General features: G+C 42.8%; 1 pseudogene; it reads left to right on the top strand.

Moving 5' to 3' along the window:
- LOC139273989 (uncharacterized) overlaps nucleotides 1-14,565 on the top strand; it is a 39,240-nt pseudogene extending 24,675 nt beyond the window's left edge.
- Nucleotides 14,566-15,287: the final 722 nt, after the last annotated feature.

The following is a 15,287-nucleotide window of genomic DNA, read 5'->3' as shown; positions in this document are numbered from 1 at the left end:
GTAAGTGACATATATGGGAAGGGATGAAGGGTATGGAAGGATAAGTGAAATGTATAGGAAGGGATGAAGGCTATGGAAGGATAAGTGAAATGTATGGGAAGGGATGAAGGGTATGGAAGGGTAAGTGAAATATGTGGTAAGGGATGAAGGGTAGGAAAGTGTAAGTGAAATGTATGGGGAGGAATGAAGGGTGTGAAAGAGTAAGTGAAATATATGGGGAGAGATGAAGGGTATAGAAGGGTAAGTGAAATATATGGGAAGGGAAGAAGAGTATGGAAGTTAAGTGAAATGTATAGGAAGGGATGAAGGCTATGGAAGTATAAGTGAAATGTATGGGAAGGGATGAAGGGTATAGAAGGGTAAGTGAAATGTATGGGAAGGGATGAAGGGTATGGAAGGATAAGTGAAATTTATGGGAAGGGATGAAGGGTATGGAAGGGTAAGTGAAATATGTGGGAAGGGATAAAGGGCATGGAAGGGTAAGTGAAATGTATGGGGAGGGATGAAGCGTATGGAAGGGTAAGTGAAATGTATGGGGAGGTTTGCAAGGATATCGAAGGGTAAATGAAATGTATGGGAAGGGATGTAACGCTAAATGAAGTGTATGGAGGTCAACTTAAGACTGGAGGAGCTTCCAGAAATAGGTGATAAAAGCTGCTGAGAAAACTATGGGCTAGTGTGAGGATTTTAAATTTAACGGATCTAGAGAATTAGCACACAAGGTAGGTCAGTGAAGATGGGAGTAATGGGCGACCAACATTCAATGTGACCGGATGTGGAAGACTGAGGATGGAAATTTAAATGACCTTGGTAAGCGTGTTTTGGCAGTGTCACATTTCATGATTTCAGGTTTGAAGATCCATGCGGTAGGATTTCAGTTCGCCTCCTTTGTATCAACTCGCTGCCCGCTGTACTCACCTGCTGAGGAATCCACATATAGAAGGGTAGAACCAATACCAATCGCCAATAAACGGCCTGCTGATTGCTCACCCGGTGGTGAGCCTGCAATCTTCTGAAACGACGTAGGAAGAATGCGACCCACCAGTGATAGTCTTCCTCTCATCTCCAATTAATAAGTGCGATGGTTGGTGACACAAAGTGTACTGGAGTACAGTGGCGCCTGTCTTATCCCATAATATGGGACTGGAGTCACGTGCAGTCAAGGCAGGGTAGGAATGGCAGGTTGCCTTCTCTGAAGGGATGGTAGTGAACGTTTGCTACAATAATCCAGGAGCTTCCATGGTAATTTATCTACTACCAAATTATTTCATTCAGTTTCACAACTTGCCATGGTGAGATTCCAATGAACAACCTCTGGTTTCTAACGCCAGTACCATGGCCACTTCATTGCCATCCACTTCATCAAGGGAGCCATCTTTGTTTCCTTTTGTTAATGCTTTCTCCATTCTGAGTATTACTCTTGCCAGGTTCTGATTCACGGGCGTGGGATGGCCTCTGGTACCTGATGTGAGTTGTTACTCTCCACATTTCAGCCAAGACACTGTGCGTGGGCTGGCTTTTCATTGCGGCAGTCTGATACAACCGAGCTCATTTATTCCCCTCCCCTTACCTGCACGTGCATGGAGTCAATGGTCAGAGATCAGCTACAGGAGTCAATCGTTGACCCAGGGCCCATTCAGGAAAGTTGCATCATTCACTGCAGCCTGGCTGAGAGTAGATAAAACAGCAGAGCTGATGAACATAGGTTTGTACCATCATATGCTTCCGTTCGACACCTTTCAGTGCACTTACCAGCCTTGCAGTGTAATTATCGATTCATTTTCAAGTCTTCAGGTTAGCAGGCCGATCTGATCCGATGGGCAGGGCCCTGTGTAAACGAACCCTGAATGTACTGGATGAACGAAAAGCACGGCAATAAACTGAAATTCTACCTGAGCAAAGCTGATGAAGCTGTAATGAGAGTGACAGACAGATACAGACAGAGTTCGTTTTATTGCAGCTGGGAGTCCACTTCGTGAATGGATTTCCACATTCGATGATGTGATCATGGTGCTCACTGAAAATTGCAACCAATTAATAAAAGGCAGATATGATGTGGAATATATGCATACAATGAGATTCTCTTTAAAAAGCACTTTTATTATATCCTGCCACAAATAAATTAAGGTGTTTCCTTTGAATGAGAGAATTATGCTTTTAAAAAGTCCCACCAAGTCATTAATTGTGTAGAGGCGGCTGGTTCCCCATTTTAAAGTCATACGCAGTGTCCTTATTTTCGATATAATTCATTGAGTTGATATTGTTACTTTTAACTAAGCAGCAAGTCTTAATGCAATTTGGAAATTGATTTTTTGAAGCTTCTTGGACTTTCTCTGCTGGAAAAACTCAGGAGCGGAAAGAAATGAACCTGAGATGTTACAGCGCCACCAGTGGTGCGACAGGATTACAGGTGGTTATGGGGTTTGCAGTATTAACTTAGACATCGCAATTGATAAGAGGAAAAAGATTTATACGGGAAATGTGACAACTGAAATTAGGTTTCGTAGACCGGTAATGCATCATGCATAACATTTTGAATAGGCCATAGATAATAAAAAGATTAACGCCTGCCAATAACTGCCTGTTGCAATAACTGACAACGTAGTTGAATCCAGCGTTGGAATGGTTTGCATGTTAATCGAGCAAGCTTTCAAATCCTAATATACATAGTGCAATGTTTTGAGAGACTTTTCAACCCATGGGGCTAACTGTGCATCAACTTGATTGTGCACCGGAACTAGATTGATTGCAACAACAGCATCCGTGGAGTGACATGATTAACACACATAGTAACAGAGCTTTGGGATCAGATGAAAAGAAGGACTTGCATTTATATAGCGCCCATCACTACCGCCGGACGTTTCAAAGTGCTTTACAGTCAATGATATACTTTTGGAGTGAAGTCACTGTTGCGATGTGGGTGAGAACTGCACTGTGGGAGGTCCTGTCTTTTGGACGAGAAGTTAAACTGAATCCTTGTCTGCCTGCTCACGTGAATGTAAGAAATCCGCTGACACTATTTGAAGAAGGTAGTGATGTTGGCGAATATTCATTCCTTAATGAACGTCACTATAATGCAGCTTATCTGGTCATTTATCTCAATACTGTTTTCAGGATGTTGCCATGCGCAAATTTGCCACCACGTTTGCCTGACAATCACGGTGACTGCAATTCAACAGTTGATGAATTGTGAAGTGCTTTGTCACATTCTGAGAATTTTAAAAGCTCTAAAACAATAGGATTTATTTTTTTCTGATTGGATGTTGTTTGCTCAAGATTTGTGTTCAGATTTACATTGGAATATGTCTGTGTTCTTCCTCAGAGAATGATGATGCAGATAGTGCAAACGCTGTGCAAGAGACCTGGGCTCAACAAATGTGGCTTTGATATGCCGAACATCTACATTCCACATTCCAACAAGATAGGGCCGCGGTTCCCTCAATAGTAATCAGAAATATACAGGAAAAATGCTCTATTGAGGCTGCATGTGTGGTTTCCAATGTGCATGTTGGATAAGGAACTAGTATCAACCGCGCAGGCAAATGGCATTCATCAATGGGGTAAATCCACCTAAAGGCAGGTCACAATTTCAGTCCTGCATTGCAGTGTGTTGGGTGACTGCTGTTAACCAACTTCTTAAGTAATTTGATTGAGAGTATGGAATGTTAGCACGCTCCCATATCACAAAATTGTGCGTAGAAGTTGGGACTTGAAATAATTTCCCCTTTAGTTGTTCGCGACATATGGGTGGTTCTGGATAAGTAGCTTTTATTGCTGCTCACAAATTTCCTTGAGATGATGGCGGGCATTCTGTTAGAATCACTGACGTCCTTGTGACGCTGGTGCTCTCAGGTGGCGTCAGGGGCGGAATTTCATGAAATTGACCCTATCCGGTAAAGCAATGGCGATATATGTCCCTGTGAGGGTGAAGTGTAGCATGGAGAATGATTTGGAGGAGTTGATGCTCCCAGTACTTTGCGGCTCTTATTTTTTTTAGAGTCAAGTTCGCAGAGGAATGAAAAGTTTTGTCGAAGTAACTTCAGAGAGTTGCTGAAGTTCATCTTATAGACCGTACATACAGCAGTCACATTGTGTCGGAAGTGGAGCGTTTAGTATTGGGGTGAATTAAGACCGATGTATGGGATAGGTCCCAGCATCGCAGATATTCTCCAATTTGGATAAGCGTAGGGTGATGCATTTCCGCATGGGAAATTCCAAGATTGTACTCACAACATAGCGGTACATGTTAAAGGCTGATATGCAGCGAGGAAACATGGTGTCACAAGCAATAAATCATTGATGATCCACAAGCAGTGTTACAAAGATATTGGTAAGGTAAATCGAGATTTATGTTGTATTACTACAATAGTACAATATATACTAAGAACACCATAACGAGCTTTGACATAGTTTCAATTGGAATATTGCAGCCCATTTTGGAAGGCACAGATGGTGAGAGATATCGAGGCCCTTTAGAAGGTATGGTGGAAAGCGATCAAAGCAATACTCATTCTTATGGCCCTTTGTTTTTGGGATAGGCTCCATAAATTGAGTTGAATATCATAAGGGAAATGTTAGTTCGGTGGAGATATCATTGAATGCTTTAAAACGATGAAGATATTAAATTCTGCTTAGCTGTATGAGTTATTCAGCCCCTGGGAGGACTATGGACAGCGAGCATAAAACACATCGACAAAGTGTTAAGTCAGACATTCGGACTAAGAATCCTGAAATTTTGGACAGATTACAGTAAATATAGATTCACGACAGTTCAATCAGAGCATCAAGAGTTATTCAGTTATCAACACAGTTGTGTGACTGGTAAAATTATCTCCATTGAGTTAGTGTAGGAATCAATGCAACGAGTTCTCAGCTAAATGCAGCCAGCAAGTAAGGAGGTCGCAAAAAATTAGTTAATTATCGATGTGGGTAATAGAATGTACAGTGTGTCCTTCAGAATCAGATGCTTCTAATTTATTAGATGGTAGGTTCCTCTGTCTGTTTGTGTCTTTTAGACTGGTAGCTAACACCTTGCATGAATCAGATCCAAGAGGTGTGCACGACAACAGAAAAGGTGATAAACCGGATAATTCAGAACACACTGAACCAACTGCAGAAGGACTGCAAGCTGATCATCCGCAGAACTAGGTACGAGCTCAAGGAGAGCAGGTGAGGCTTTAGTGTGTGCTGTGTTCAGGACAGGTGCGGTAAGACTGGGGAAACTAGGATGGGAATAAACAACACTGTGAGAAATGCTAACAGAAAAAGTATTATAATTGAAGAGGATGTCAGGGCAAGGACACTGGTCTCTATATTCTTTTCTGCGTTACACCATTTCTTGACTCTTGCATATCCCCGATTTTAATCGCTCCACCATTGGTGGCCGTGCTTTCAGCTGCCGAGAGCCTAAGCTCTGGAATGCCCTCTCTAAGCCTTGTCACCTCGCTGCCGCTCTTTCCTCAGTTACGATGCTGCTTAAAACTCTTTGACCAAGCTATTGGTCACCTACCCTAACATCTCCTTTTGTGTCTCGGTGTGAAATTTTGTTTGATAACGCTATAGTGAAGCTCCTTTTGATGTTTCACAACTTTAAAGGCGCTATATAAATTCAAGTTCTTGCTATTACTTTATCAGGAATATTTAGATAGGAAAATTAGACTTATTTTTTACAGCAATTATCATACTTTTACGTGATCTCCTCGAAACGTTCAGGCTAATGGGCTCGTTCACAAAAGTTATTTTGAACTATCAAGGCACACGAGGTAGAATCGTGGAGTTAAGAGCAAGACAGAAATCAGATGACCCATTTTATCCAAAGTGAACTGAGATCCTTGAATCCATGGAAGAGTATTGAAGCACGAAGTACACAGAAACTGGAGTCAGGATTGATGCACAAGGCATTCAAAACAATGTTGAAAGAAAACAATATAAGAAGCTATAATAGTTATGATTAAATAGGAAATAACTGTAATGGGAGTGTTGCTTAGATTTGGATTGCCTTGCCAAATTATTGGCACTGAAATTGCAGTCTCCGTGTCCGCGTATTCTAAGTATGTCATCATAATCCATTTGAAAGGCTCAGCAACTTCTGGATTCCTGCATGCACTTATGAACCGCCTGAAAAATGAGTATTTGCCCAACAACTGCCAAGCAATTACCCATGCAACTCTTACATCTAATAAAAGCAGGCGTAGGGCTTTCTTCTTTCAGCGTAAGAGTATATATAATGCTTAAATAAACCATTTATAAATCCAAAACTATACACATATACTTTAAATCATTTTATTCAAATATTGGCCAGGGTTAGGATGTTTAAAATTATTTATCAAAAAGTTAATTTTTTATTGAAGATAATGAAGTGAATGATGTTATCACTAAAATTGCAATTCATACGTTAATAATTGTTAAAATTCTGTAAATTGTTTGATAATTTGGGGACTCCATGCATATCATCGGGGGATGCTTTTGTAAGTTATTGCAATGGAATCCTCCTTTGCCATTGGAGGACCAGACCCATGTGATCCCAGAGATACATCCGAACTGCCTGCATCCCATGGGCCTTTATGCTGCCATCCACCTGGAGTCCGAGACTGCAACTATTTTCAGCCTGGATGTCAGGAGGTATTTTCGGAATTGTTTTGTGGATCTGAGGAGTTAGCCTCCGATGTCAATTTATAGTCCAATATTCAAAGTTTCGACCCTGCCTCTGCCAATATGCTGCTGAAACCCTCATCCATGCTATTGTTACCTCCAGAATGGACTCGACTGGCTGGCATCCCTTCTTTCACGCTCCATAATCTCGAGTTAATCGCATACTCTGTTGCCCCTATCCTAAATTGCATCAATTAGCGTTCACCCATCACCCCTGTGAGCACTTACCGACATTTTACCCTTATCCAGCAAAATTGCGATTTCAAAATTCTCATCCGCCTGTTACAATCAGTCCATCGCCTCGCTAATCCTTATCTGAAACCTTCTCCAGCCCCACATCCCTCCGAAAACACTGCATTCCTCCAACTCTGCCCTCTTGTGCATGCTCCACTTCCTTCATCCCACCATTGGCAGCGGTGCCTGCAGCTGCCTAGGACCTAAACTCTGGAATTCCCTTCCCAAACCTCTTTGCATCTCTCTTCCTATAACACAAACCTTAAAACCTTGTTTTTTCGCAAAGCTTTTCACCTTCTTTGGCTCGGTATGAATTTGTATCTGATTACTCTCCTGTGAAGTACCTTGGGACATTTGACTTTGTTAAAGGCGTTTTATAAAATCACGTTGTTGCTGCTTTCATGAGAGAAATGGGCAGTAAAAGGTGCTGGAATAGCAGTATTAATGATGGAATCAGTTACAGCGCTAGAAAATAGTGATATCACGAACGATGCAATGAGACAGGATTCACATGGACAGCTTTACGGACTTGGAAGGGCTATGGTACAATTCTCGATGTACATAACAGAACACTAGAATTGTGTGATAGAGGGAAGAACTGCAGCCAGATCAAAGAGATAATATAAGAACAAAAGCTTAGTCATATTGGGAGAATTTAGCAATCAAACAATAGACATGAATAATGTGCGTGAGCAAAGTGGAGAACACATTTTAGACGAGATCGGGTAAGTAAGATAAGAATGTTTCAATTCAACAAGGAAATAGGCATTACTTAGATATTTCAGGGAATTTGAGTGGGGTAAGTAACTGCATTGAGAGTAGGAGAGCGACCTGGAAACAGTGACCACCACATATTGGGAGAAAGGGGCGCATCATAATGGTAACCATTTTAACTTTAGGCAATAGTGTAACACAGATTATATCGGTTTGATAGCTCGCGATACACCTCACGAGATTTTCCTTTCCATTGAAGTTAATCAGGAGAGATAGAAAACTGGCTATCGATTCGCTATTATCCATTTTAAATTATCACATGGTCAGATTTACTCCCAATGTCAAGGAAAATTGAACGGAGCCGATAATGCATATCGTCCATTGAACACCATCAATGAACACCATGCCTAATGTTATAATTACGGCAATGGAGGTTATTTGAGGTGAATGTTTGGTACTGAGAGCAGAACTCATATATTAAGAAATGCTGTAGTTTCAGATCACTGTTGTTGAATTCTGGTGTCATGCAGTGCTAAGTTTTCACTATTTCAGTGATTTGGTGGACTTTTGGAAGCTGTTTTCCACCAGTTACTTAAGATGGTGATTCTCGCTTTCATTTCAGTGAACAGGCATCTAAGAACAAGAGAGTCTGGATCAAGCGTATGTTCTTCAGCTCCTTGACATACCTGGCACCACTCTCATTGCTGACAAGTTTCATCATTTCCAACACACCAGGCGAAACCCTCGCCGATGTAATGAGAGAGGACTTGGCCCACATTTCGCAGATCTGGGCGGTATGGCACGCTTTTATTAACCTGAGTCTAACCAATGAATATCTGCCAGTGTTCAACATCTATATATTTGCTTGGACTGCGCAGATGAAGCATTGTTCAAGATCCCGATCTGCACCTGCCCCGTGAGTGTTTGAGGAGAAAATGCAGAGGGAGATTTACTGTGCACCAAAAGCGCATTGCACCAAGCCTAGGAGCGTTTGATGGAACAGTGTACAAAGCGTTTGATGGAACAGTGTATCTAACTCGTGCTGTACCTGCCCTAGGAATTTTTATGGGACAATGTAGCGAAAGATGAAATCTGTTTCTAACCTGTGCTTTACCTAACGTGAAGGTCCTTAATGGGACATTATAGATGGAGCTTTACTCTGTACCTGACGCATATTTTATCTAACCCATACTTTATGTAACTGCTTTATAGTTGATGTGAGTGTTTGATTGGGAATTGTGGAGGGCGTTTCACTCTGTATCTGACGCATACTGTACCCGCCCTGGGAATGTTTGATGGTACAGTGCAGAGTGGGCCTTTCTCTTTAGTTAATCCGTGGTGTACCTTCCCTGGGTGGTTTTGATGGTACAGTGTAGATGGAGCTTAACTGTATCTGACGCATGCTTTATCTAATCCTTACTGTATCTAACCTGATGGTAGTTGATGCCAGTGTTGGATGGGATATTACAATGTGAGTTCTGATCTGCATCTGATCTGTGCCGTATCTGCCCTGGAAATATTCAATGGATCAGTGCAGGGGGGACTTTATTTTATATCTGACCCGTTCTGTAGGTGCCCTATCTGTGTTTGATGGGAGAGTGTAGAGGGAACTTTAGTTTGTATCTAACCCGTGTTGTACCTGCCCTATGCGTGATTAATGTGATAGTGTACTGTGATGTTTACTGTGTGCCAGCATCTATTGTACCTAACCTGATTGGTAATTTGTGGTTGACGTAGCTGGAATTTTTCAGCTCTTAGCCTTCCTTTGGTAGATAAGATGCTGGCATTTTCTCTGGGCACAGAATGAGGTGGTGGACGTTAAGAACTTAATATATTTCTTAGAGATAACGAGGTTGTCCCAATTCTCCGGTCAATTACAATCTTGCAAACTAAGATTGGAAATCAATGTTTTGGATGTCCGCTTCACGTGGTGTATTTTCGTTTTCTTCTTCTCAGATACTCAAGAACAAAAAGGCCTTGTCTTGCAACAAGGGAAAGCGCTTGATTTTATTCAGAGAATCTCAGCCTGACCTGCCACGGACCGTGATAACTTCTTACCATAAATGTGAATTCATCATCATCATCATAGGCGGTTCCTCGTATCGAGGATGACTTTCTTCCTCGCCAAAAAGGGATAAGTTCGCAGATGTTTCAATGAAGGACATATTCCAGGTCCCGAACTGCATCCTGAAGGGTGGAAGATGCCTGTGCATGGAATTTTTAACGTGTGGTGGCTGTTGCACACCAGCCACCACACGGCTTGACAGAGCTAGGTCTTGGTCCAGTGGCAAGGATTGACCAAGACGGCTGGAGACCATTTCTGCTGCACGGACTTTGTGCACACATATCGCAATGTGGGCTGGCCCGTGCTGCCCCAGGGCTCTCGCCTCTTCTGGCACCAAACTGACGCCTCTCCTGGGCCTGATTACGCAGCTCCATGATCTCTTGCCGCGACTTCATCCCAACCTCGCCGCTCCCGCTCTTGCTCCACTCATCGACCTGGACCTTGATGACGTCTAATCTAGTCGCCCTCTTTTCTGCTGTCGCCATCCAGCACCCGCTTCCGCTGTATGTTGCAATGGAATACCGCCATGCGACTCCACGGCCGCCACGTTGCTCCAGGCCGCTGCTCGTCGCTTCTTTTATGGCCCCGACTTGCCGCTGCCAGCAAACACTCCCAGGCCAGGTATAGATCGGATGAGATACAGAGTAAAGCTCCCTCTGCACTGTCCCATCAAACAATCCCAGCGCAGGTACAGCACGGGGTTAGACACATAGAAACATAGAAAATAGGTGCAGGAGTAGGCCATTCGGCCCTTAGAGCGTGCACCGCCATTCAATGAGTTCATAAATGAACATGCAACTTCAGTACGCCATTCCTGCTTTCTCGTCATACCCCTTGATCCTTCGAGCAGTAAGGACGACATCTAACTCCTTTTTGAATATATTTAGTGAATTGGACTCAACAACTTTCTGTGGTAGAGAATTCCACAGGTTCGTCACTTTCGAGGTGAAGAAGTTTCTCCTCATTTCGGTCCTAAATGGCTTACCCATTATCCTTAGACTGTGACCCCTGGTTCTGGGCTTCCCCAACATTGGGAACATTCTTACTGCATCTAACCTGTCTAAACGTTTCTATCAGATCCCCTCTCATTCTTCTGACCTCCAGTGAATACAAGCCCAGTTGATTCAGTGTTACTTGATATGTCAGTCCCACCATCCCGCGAATCAGTCTGGTGAACCTTCGCTGCACTCCTTCAATAGCAGAATGTCCTTCCTCAAGTTAGGAGACCAAAACTGTACACAATACTCCAGGTGTGGCCTTACCAAGCCCTGTACAACTGTAGTAACACCTCCCTGCCCCTCTACTCAAATTCCCTCGCTATGAAGGCCAACATGCCATTTGCTTTCATAACCGCCTGCTTACCTGCATGCCAACCTTCAAAGATTGATGTACCATGATACCCAGGTCTCGTTGCACCTCCCCTTTTCCTAATCTGTCACCATTCAGATAATAGTCTGTCTCTCTGTTTTTACCACCAAAGTGGATGGCCTCACATTTATCCACATTATACCGATCTGCCATGCATTTGCCCAGTCATCTCACCTATCAAAATCACTCTACAGCCTCATAGCATCCTCCTCGCAGCTCACACTGCCACCCAACTTAGTGTCATCCGCAAATTAGGAGATATAACATTGAATCCCCTCGTCTAAATCATTAATGTACAATGTAAACAGCTGGGGCCGCAGCACACAACCTTGCGGTAACTACCTGCCATTCTGAAAAGTACCCATTTACTCCTACTCTTTGCTTCCTGTCTGCCAACCAGTTCTCAATCCACATCAGCACACTACCCCCAATCCCATGTGCGTTAACTTTGCACATTAATCTCTTGTGTGGGACCTTGTCGAAAGCCTTCTGAAAGTCCAAATATACCACATCAACTGGTTCTCCCGTGTCCACTCTACTGGAATCATCCTCAAAAAATTCCAGAAGATTAGTCAAGCATGATTTCACTTTCACAAATCCATGCTGACTTGGACCTATCATGTCACCTCTTTCCAAATGCGCTGCTATGACATCCTTAATCATTGATTCCATCATTTTATCCACTACCAATGTCAGGCTGATCGGTCTATAATTCCCTGTTTTCACTCTCCCTACTTTTTTAAAAAGTGGGGTTACATTGGCTACCCTCCATTCCGTAGGTACTGATCCAGAGTCTATGGAATGTTGTAAAATGACTGTCAATGCATCCGCTATTTCCAGGGCCACCTCCTTAAGTACTCTGGGATGCAGTCCATCAGGCCCTGGTGATTTATCAGCCTTCAATCCCATCAATTTCCCCAACACAATTTCCCAACTAATAAGGATTTCCCTTAGTTCCTCCTTCTTACTCGACCCTCTGACCCATTTTATATCCGGAAGGTTGTTTGTGTCCTCCTTAGTGAATATTGAACCAAAGTACTTCTTCTACTGGTCTGCCATTTCTTTGTTCACCGTTATGACTTCCCCTGATTCTGACTGCAGGGGATCTACGTTTGTCTTTACCAACCTTTTTTCTTTTTTCATATCTATAGAAGCTTTTGCAGTCCGCCTTAATGTTCCCTGCAAGATTCCTCTCATATTCTATTTTCCCTGCCCTAATCAAATCCTTTATCCTCCTCTGCTGAGCTCTAAATTTCTCCCAGTCCCGGGTTCGCTGCTATTTCTGGCCAATTTGTATGCCACTTCCTTGGCTTTAACACTATCCCTGATTTCCCTTGATAGCCACGGTTGAGCCACATTCCCTTTTTTATTCTTCTGCCAGACAGGGATGTACAATTGTTGTAGTTCATCCATGCAGTCTCTAAATGTCTGCCATTGACCATCCACTGTCAACCCCTTAAGTATCATTTGCCAATCTATCCTCGCCAATTCACGCCTCATACATTCAAAGTTACCCTTCTTTAAGTTCTGGACCATGGTCTCTGAATTAACTGTTTCATTCTCCATCCTAATGTAGAATTCCACCATTTTATGGTCACTCTTCCCCAAGGGGCCTCGCACTGCGAGATTACTAATTAATCCTCTCTCATTACACAACACCCAGTCTAAGATGGTCTCCCCCCGAGTTGGTTCCTCGACATATTGGTCTAGAAAACCATCTCTTATACACTCCAGGAAGTCCTCCTCCACCGTATTGCTTCCAGTTTGGTTAGCCCAATCTATATGCATATTAAAGTCACCCATGATAACTGCTGCACCTTTATTGCATGCACCCCTAATTTCCTGTTTGATGCCCTCCCCAACATCACTACTACTGTTTGGAAGTCTGTACACACTCCAACTAACGTTTTTTGCTATTTGGTGTTCTGCAGCTCTACCCATATAGATTCCACATCATCCAAGCTAATGTCATTCCTAACTATTGCATTAATCTCCTCTTTAACCAGCAATGCTACCCCACCTCCTTCTCCTTTTATTCTATCCTCCCTGAATGTTGAATACCCTTGAATGTTGGGTTCCGAGCCCTGATCATCCTGGAGCCATGTCTCTGTAATCTCAATCGGGTTAGAATCAGAATAAATCTCCCTCCACACTGTCCCATCTAGCACTCTCAGGGCTGGTACAGATCGGGTTGGATACAGAGTAAACCTCCCTCTACACTGTCCCAGCAGACACAACCAGATTAGTTACAATGTAGAGGGAGCATTACTCTGTATCTAACCCATGCAGTACCTGACCTGGAGTTTTTAATGGGACAGTGTAGAGGGAGACTTACTCTGTATCTAACCGAAATGTAAATTATAAAGAATGCAACGTGAGAGTTTTACTCTACCTGTATTAAGGGCCTGCTGAATGTGTCACTTCTCTTCTGGCTAATGGTGCGTATCGGCAACCTGGAACCTGTTAAATGGAGACAGTTACATTCTGACTCTGATTATGCTCATCGGATTCATGTTCGTTTCATTGTTCTTTCAAAGTGCTACTCGAGGTAAATATTTCTCTGACAGCGGAAGTTGCAGAGCAATGAAAACAGCGGGAGAGAGAGATAACGGGAGAGGTCTAGGGAGACGGAAAGAGTCAGATATCTGGTGAGAAGCAGTAACAGATAAGGGAAGATAGGTAATGTCAGAAAGAGACAAAGTCATCAACAAATAGAAAGCGAGATGTCAGCGAACAAACAGATAAAAGGCTAGACAGAACAGAGAGAGGGGGCTTACAGAGAAATATAGGCGAAATCTGGATGAGCTATAACGAAGTAGAGAGAGAGAGAAGAATGAGATACAGAAAAAGAGAGCGAGGAGACCAAGTGAGCAACAGGGAAAAAAGAGAGAGCGCGAATTAGAGATAGAGAGAAGAGAGATACAGCGAGCATGTGTGAGAGAGAGAGCGAGAGAGAGAGAGAGAGAGAGAGAGAGAGAGAGAGAGAGAGAGAAAGGGGGAGAGAGGTTGATCGAGATAATCATCAGTGGAGGTGTAGGCATTTAATCATGGAGGACGATTTCTGCAGGTACAGTTTGCCAGATGTTAAATAATGCTAGATTCTGACTGAGGAAACTGCTCATTCACACATGGTATCCTGGATTGTGGTCATTTCTGCCTCCTTTTTCAGCATCAAAACTACTCTATCGTGGAAGGAGAAAAAGGAACTAGTGGCATACCATGACTATGTCCAACGTGTTGTGGTTGAGAAAAAGGTGAATTTCCCCTGTCTTCATGTTCTCGCTCTGATTATAAAAGTTTATATATCTTATTTTTTAAATCTACATTCAAAATTTGCCATTTATTAGCCCTGTATTTACCTTGAATATGTGCATGTCTGTCTCGCGACAATTAATTCAACAGACATTCCAGTGTTTGATATAATTAATTCTTGAATTTCCTTTATTAAAACGGAAACTTTCCTTTCGTTGTTGCAGGCATCGCTCTATGAGATGTACCTCTGTCAGTGCGTCACTGAACAGGAACTGAGCTAAAACTGACCAGCGGTAGAACCTTAGAAAGTGCCTGCCTTGAGATAATAACACGACGAGATTTCTAACTCTGGGTTGCCAGGAGAATCTATGATGAATAAATCTTCCAGCAGAACTGTAGCAGCTACTTCCAGCTAACTAGGACATTCCGTGGAGTCATTTCCCTCACATCCACCTGACTGTTGTACCTGCTATTCACATCCTTGTCTTATTGTGGTCCTCAAGCTCCAGTCGGCACACTCTTCTCCCACACTGCATCTTGCACTCAAGAATCATTCCATTGTTTCCAAATGCTAATTCACTGGTCTCATATCCTGAATAGTGTGGTAATGTTTATCTCACTCAACCCCTGCCTCCAACAAACTATGGAGTTATAAATTACAAGTTTGGCCTCAATAAATGAGTGCATTTTGATGAGTGTTCCTCCTGTCTGAGTTTCGAATAGCTCGATGTGTATTCCGTTACACAGGTCAGAAATATTACCTGTGGCTCTTTATCAGATTATTTGGGTCTCGTGTTGCAAAACCCTGCCCCGTGAGCCAAGAACAGGATTCAATAAAATAATCCCAAACCTTAGGGATCATTATTCGTGGATTTCCTGGTCCGTGTACACATAGTGGTTTGGAACCATTTGTATTCTCGGTTCTGTAGAGAAGATAATTATTCTGAAATAATTTCTTACCCAGTGGCCTGCTGCTCGCTGAATAAATTGGAAGTCAAAAGTC

This window comes from Pristiophorus japonicus, chromosome 9, assembly GCF_044704955.1.
Source record: "Pristiophorus japonicus isolate sPriJap1 chromosome 9, sPriJap1.hap1, whole genome shotgun sequence".
In the NCBI taxonomy this organism is placed as follows: domain Eukaryota; kingdom Metazoa; phylum Chordata; class Chondrichthyes; family Pristiophoridae; genus Pristiophorus; species Pristiophorus japonicus.
Note: the sequence above shows the minus strand (reverse complement) of the source record. Positions and strands in the feature narration are given on the sequence as shown.